Below are 6,699 nucleotides of genomic sequence, written 5' to 3'. Positions count from 1 at the left end.
AATAATCAGGCAGATTTGTGGACACCACCTGGTGACCGGGACATGTCACCCCAAATCTTAAATGGAACAATTACGAGAACTAGTGGTTGAAATCAGTAAACGGTTAACTTAAAAGAAATCTTGTAATTTAAGGACTCCCCTAAAGATGCTTGTTACTCAACAGTCCAGACGGGGAATCACCGTGTTGATCACTTTCTCTATGGATACACAACAACACATACTACTTTTATTTCTGTAGCAATCATGTGGTGTTGGTTGTGTGGGCTTTCAGAGGGGCTTTCAGCTCCAACTTGTGATTTCCAAAAACTTTTGCAACAAGCAAAGAGGAACAAACACAGTGTGAAGAGAATCACAAACAAACCCACAAGAGTAACTTCCTCCATCGTGGGCAAAGAGAAAAGAGTGGATCAGTTCTGTTAGAATAAAATCTCCAGGGGTTACCAGAAATAATACATTTATGTAATTTCAGATGGTTTCCTCCCTGTGAGTCACATAACTGTCAGTTAGGAGTCAGCTGATAACTCACACTGCTTGTTACTGCACACTATTACACATCAGCCTGTGTGTGTGTGTCTTCCTCATGTAGTTATTGTTATTTTCACAGCATGATTTCTGTCATTATACTGTCTTTCTTTATCATGGTGTTATATATTTGATCGGAAACTCTGCCCCCATCATACATGACAGTTTCCGTAGTGTAGTGGTTATCACGTTCGCCTCACACGCGAAAGGTCCCCGGTTCGAAACCGGGCGGAAACATACTTTTAAATTTTTTTTTACATTTCTGAACAATTCAGATATCTCTGTTGCTGTTCCATGTAGGAAGGTGTGTCCCTGAAGGTGTCATGCACAAACAGTACTGTCCATAAGTAATGACATCACTGTCAAACAACAAGCGAATCTCTCAGCATGATAATGCGTATGTAAAAACAGTCAGACTCATATGTATTTGAATGCAACATGTCCATAATGGTTTTATACAGTTTCCGTAGTGTAGTGGTTATCACGTTCGCCTAACACGTGAAAGGTGTCTTCCTCATGTAGTTATTGTTATTTTTACAGCATGATTTCTCTCATTGTACTGTCTTTCTTTATTATGGTGTTATATATTTCAACACAAACTCCGCCCCCTTCATACATGACAGTTTCCGTAGTGTAGTGGTTATCACGTTCGCCTCACACGCGAAAGGTCCCCGGTTCGAAACCGGGCGGAAACATGCTTTTTAATTTTTTTTTTACATTTCTGAACAATTCAAATATCTCTGTTGCAGTTCCATGTAGGAAGGTGTGTCCCTGAAGGTGTCATCATGTACAAACAGTACTGTCCATAAGTAATGACATCACTGTCAAACAACAAGCGAATCTCTCAGCATGATAACGTGTATGTAAAAACAGTCAGACTCATATGTATTTGAATGCAACATGTCCATAAGGGTTTTACAGTGTTTCCGTAGTGTAGTGGTTATCACGTTCGCCTAACACGCGAAAGGTCCCCGGTTCGAAACCGGGCGGAAACAGATTTTTCTTTTTAAAGTCAACACAATATACAAAGTGCATCTTTGCTTTTATGGACAGATCGATTATGTGTAATCTATTTTCTATGATGGGAGAGGACATTTCCGATCGGGGCCGGCTCTACGCAGGGGCAAGAGGGGGCAGCACCCCCTCAAATAAATGTCTTGCCCCCTCAAATCAAAATTTTAGAAGTTGAGAAAGCACATTTTAATATAGTCACAAAATTAATATATTACAAGTTGACAAAAGTATCTGCAGTCGCAGAAAAATCCGCTGAAAAAGGGACACACACGATATAGTATCGGCTTCCCTCTCCTCTCGCTGTCCCACCGCTGTGCGTGTATTCACAGGCTGCGCAGCACACACACACACCCCTCCCCTAAACCCTCCTCCAATCACGGTTGCAGTATGCAAATGAGCCAAGACATAGCCTGACAGTGTAGTGTCAGGTTTCACCTCGGCCACGGAGCGGGAAGACTTTGGAGAAGCAGCAGCGTCACAAGCACAGAGATGAGTGCCCACGTCCACTGTATGTGACAAACTGAAGACAAATATTCTGTGTCCAGGGGCGAGCTGAGTGATCAGAAAGTTTTTTTACCCCATAAAACGGCTGCAGGTGGCACAGAGTGGAACGTCATACTGGGTCAATCTAATATTTAGTATATTAAGGGGGGATACGAGCGGCCCCTCCCAACTAGCCCTAGCCGCTCAGTCAGTCATTAAACCATTATTTTCCTGTTTAAATAAAGAAAGAGGAGCAGGATAAATTCAAATGAGCAAACATGCTAAAAAGAAAGAAGCCGGAGAAAGAGATGGGTGGAGCAGAAACATTAAGGGCAAAAAAGAAAAAACGGTTAATACAGTATGCAGTCAAATGTGCCAAATTAACAGAGCTTTTAGTGGTGGAGGGGTGAAGGTCAGCCAGGCCATGATGACACGGGACCCAGCAGGGTCACATTTCCTTATTGCAAAAGCAAACATATTTCAGGAGAGAGTCTGTGTTCAAAGTTAAAAAGCTATTATTTGAATATACTAGTGCAGTGCCCGTAGGAAGCATGTATTCCTATAGAAAAGTGGGAGGTTAAGTAGCTTTTTCATGGATGGCCAAATGAGGCTGTTTGAAGGACGTCAGGGATATAATTGGCTGTTTTTGACTACTTTTGATTATACCATTATATTTCACCTTAAAAACTATTTACCTTGCCTTACTTGGTGTAATTATTTTTAGCACAACCTCACATGTGTGACTGTACAGTTATTTTTTCATTTTAAGGTACTATATTAACACTATGGACCTAAAATCACAAAATAACATAAAATCAGAGTAGAAAAAGTTAGTTTTTTTACTGTGAAAACCACAAATATGTTTAATGAACCAATTGCATTAGTTATAATGCAAATATAAATTGTTGTTTACTAAATTGGTGCATAAGTTTTTGAAATTTACAAAGTTATGTGTAACTATTTACATTTAAATGCAGGCAGTGCCTCAGGCTCCTCAGCTCATTCCTGCCTGTTCCACATTCAGCCGTCTCCTCCTTGGTTCGCCTCACAACACGACTCCACTACTCACTAAACACACTACACCAAATACTACATAACACAGTAACTACACACTCCAAACACGCTATATGTCACAAATCTCTCAACTCTCAAAACTCGCTATCTCTGTCGCCGTCTCCAACACATCACTGCTGCTGTCAATCATCCGCCGATGTCCCTCCCACATCTTCCTGTTCCTCAACAACCAAACTTGCTGCTTGGACACTTTCGTGACAAAAGCACATTTTTACTGTTTCTTCTTGCACCAGAAACAAAGCAAGCGTAACGGCAATGTTCGCGAAAAAGCGTGGCGGACATTATTTACCCTAGGTCCGGTTTTGGACGTGCCGGTGCATCCGCTCCGTCAACTCGGGAGGTGGGCCGTGTGGGTTGGTTAGCGGCTAGCAGCTAGCTACACACGAACATCCACAGATTCAGATCCCACTTTGTTGACCGCGCGTCTCCGGATCTCCTCAGACCCGAACAGACTCGGTCTGGACTTGTTTAATCTCATTACAATCCACAACAGTCAGTTTAGATGCACAGAACAGAACGGGACCGAACCGCCGACAAAATCCCGGTCCAGCTCGCGCTGCTGCATTTTTACTGTTTCTTCCTGCACCAGACATAAAGCAAACGTAACGGCAATGTTCGCGAAAAAGCGTGTTGGACATTATTTACCCTAAATCCGGTTTTGGACATGCCAGTGCGTCCGCTCCGTCGACTCGGGCGGTGGGTCGTGTACACGAACATCCACAGATTCCGATCCCACTTCGTTGTCCGCGCGTCTCTGGATCTCCTCAGACCCGAACAGACTTGGACTTGTTTAATCTCATTAATCCACAACAGTCAGTTTAGATGCACAGAACGGAACTGAACCGCCGGCAAAATCCCGGTCCAGCTCGTGCCGCTGCAGGTATAAATCTGCTTGTTTTTTAAGGTATGTCGTGGGCTTGAGCTCTGCAGTGATTGGCTCTGGTGCGCACGTGGCCACGTGTGCAGTGGTTGGCTCTGGTGGACAATGCTTGCAGAATTTGTAAAGCATTTATGAAATAATTTATTCACATTATCATTGCAGTCCAAGCAAATGCTTAGTTGCACACCACTGAACCACGCAGCAGCCATGTTGAAAGTCTCAGGTCAGTCTGATCCTGATCCGCAGAGATATTTGAGGAACACACACACACAGACAGACAGACAGAGATTTCTTGCTTTTATAGAGAGATAGGCGATACATCCTGTCTTTTACATCCTAACTCATTTATCATTGTTGCTGTTTTTGTTAATATTAGCTGACAAGGCCAGTGTCAGTCGTGGAGTTGATGCAGAGGGACAGGATAATGCCAGTCATAGGAGTGAGGAGGAGGAAGAGACAGATGGGGAGGGACAGGAGAAGGAGGAGATGGAAAAGGTGGAAGAGTAGGAGAAGAAGGAGGAGGAGGAGGAGGAGAAAGAGGAGGAGGAGGAAACCACCAAAAATAAAACAGTGCCAGGTACAGGTGCAGTGTGCAGGACTGGGTTGGCAATAGGTGTTTGCATAGAATTATATTAAGATATCATATGTTGATGTTCCAGTTCCAGTCACACAGAAACAATAAGCCCATCCTCTCCTGCAGTCATGTCAGTGGCTTTCTGAACTATCTGTTTTCTTTCCAACTTTAATGAGTTATTGCTAATATTCGTTATTACTGATGTTCTTTTCATGCCGATATAGCAGTTCAATAGATTAGTTGTTATACTGCAAATAAAGTATTCATGTTAAAATTACGGTTCCACTTGCGTCCATCATGCAATCAGATAAAAGGCCTCTCCAAACCAAGCTCCCGGGCTGAATTTCAACCCCAGCCCGCCCCTACCAGTTTCTGACAGACCCCTATGTGAAGCCCCGCCCCAGGCTGTAGTTCTGCACTGTTTTGTTTCATATAATCACAGCGTTTTGTTTTTTTTTAACAAAGCCAGCTCACTTATTTTTTGCTCCAGCTTCCAGCAGCTCACAAAGAGGAATTTGGATAGGTCTGATGGTAGAGGCCTGACAAGGTGCAATCCACTTCTCCAGGTTGGTGTTGGACACATAGCTAACAACCCAATTCAATGAAGAAACACTGTTACTATAAGCACAGAAAAAAAAGTGCTGGAGCATGATGTGTACACATGATGCCCCCGTCATATTTTTGTCTGACCCCTCATATATGCCCGCCTAGATCCGGCCCCGTTTGCGATTGATAGTTGCGCGTGAAAGCCCCTCATACAGTTTCCGTAGTGTAGTGGTTATCACGTTCGCCTAACACGCGAAAGGTCCCCGGTTCGAGACCGGGCGGAAACAATCTTTATTTTTCAGAAACTGTTCCTGTCCTATTTACCCTACTGTAACAAACCCTACCTAAATAAACAACACACCACGTTGCAAAAACAACATAACCTGAGCTGCTTATATACACAGAGAAACATTATGTTTAATTGTCACACAGCTCTTCTTAAAGCTGTAGAATGCTCCTTTCACTTGAATGTGCCTTCCCAACGTTCAGCGGTCAATTATTTTCGTATAATTGACCGCTGCTCAGCATATTTCACCGTTGTCAATGAAAGTGGCCTTTTTGCCTCTGATTCACGTATTTCGTAGCACTCCGCGCTCTAAAATCTTTGCTCCGCAAGTAGTCCGGTCACTTATCACCTCAGCGTCTTTGGTCGCTAAGCGACGTCAGCTGATCTGTAGTCTACTTCATATTAGAAAAAACGTACTCCTAGGCCACTAGTATGGATGAGTTTCACAACGTCAAGAAAAGAAAAAGACACCCTGTGCCAAGTTTTCTTTTGTGTTGGCAAGTAACGGTGTAATAAGCGGGATAATGTATAGAACGGTTCAAATGGCGGAATCAGTCCGGTTCGTCCTGTCGGGACTTATTTTCCCGAAAGTGACCGTCGTTCTATACATTATCCCTTACGTAAGATGACAGGATGTGAAAAATATGAGCAGAACATTTAAACAAACTTGCACTTTAATGTTGTTTATGCAGCTAAATCAAGTCTTTTTCCTTTTACCCAAAATGGGGAAACAGCGCCCCCAATTTCCCACTTGTGGCCAAAAATATATTACATTCGTAGTGATAAGAACTACCATAGAGAATGAATGGGGAAAGTTAAGGGACGTTTTATTTCTGGAAGCTCACTAGTTTTGGCCCGGTTTCATGTTCGAATCCAGACGGAGGCAGACTATTTTGGTTATGGAGGATGTCGCTCTCAACAAATAAGTATATAAATGACTTAAGAAAATAAACAATAAAACAATATTTATATTTCAGAAACAGCCAAGTTATATGCATACATCCCCTAAAAACAGCTTTACCCTTCTGTTGTCTTCGGGTCAAAAATGACCATAAACTGTGTTTAAACAGCAGAGAAAAGCCCTTAAATATAGTTTTTTTCAACTTTAAATCTCATGAGTTCCCCCGAGTGACCCCGACATTAGAAAAAGGGAAATACTGTCCTACCCAGCACAGGTAGAGGATATTTATACTACACATGGGTACACACATTTGTAAAATATGTCACATTCTTAAATCTTTACTTGATGATAAGATTAATTCCTCCTCCTTGAACCGGCACCTTATCGTGGTGGAGGGGTTTGAGCACCCGAATGAACCT

The 6,699-nt window shown here is 42.7% G+C and overlaps 4 non-coding genes across 4 annotated transcripts; all 4 read left to right on the top strand.

The window, feature by feature from the left end:
- The first annotated feature begins 686 nt into the window (after positions 1 to 686).
- Positions 687 to 759, top strand: trnav-cac (transfer RNA valine (anticodon CAC)). Its single transcript has one exon. It is a non-coding gene; the product is annotated as a tRNA-Val (tRNA).
- Positions 760 to 1,144: 385 nt separating this feature from the next.
- On the top strand, positions 1,145 to 1,217 carry trnav-cac (transfer RNA valine (anticodon CAC)). The gene has a single exon. It is a non-coding gene; the product is annotated as a tRNA-Val (tRNA).
- A 227-nt stretch (positions 1,218 to 1,444) lies between these two features.
- On the top strand, positions 1,445 to 1,517 carry trnav-aac (transfer RNA valine (anticodon AAC)). Its single transcript has one exon. It is a non-coding gene; the product is annotated as a tRNA-Val (tRNA).
- A 3,790-nt stretch (positions 1,518 to 5,307) lies between these two features.
- Positions 5,308 to 5,380, top strand: trnav-aac (transfer RNA valine (anticodon AAC)). The gene has a single exon. It is a non-coding gene; the product is annotated as a tRNA-Val (tRNA).
- Positions 5,381 to 6,699: the final 1,319 nt, after the last annotated feature.

This window comes from Sparus aurata, chromosome 13 (assembly GCF_900880675.1).
Source record: "Sparus aurata chromosome 13, fSpaAur1.1, whole genome shotgun sequence".
Lineage (NCBI taxonomy): Eukaryota > Metazoa > Chordata > Actinopteri > Spariformes > Sparidae > Sparus > Sparus aurata.
This window is presented reverse-complemented; position numbering and strand designations above follow the sequence as displayed.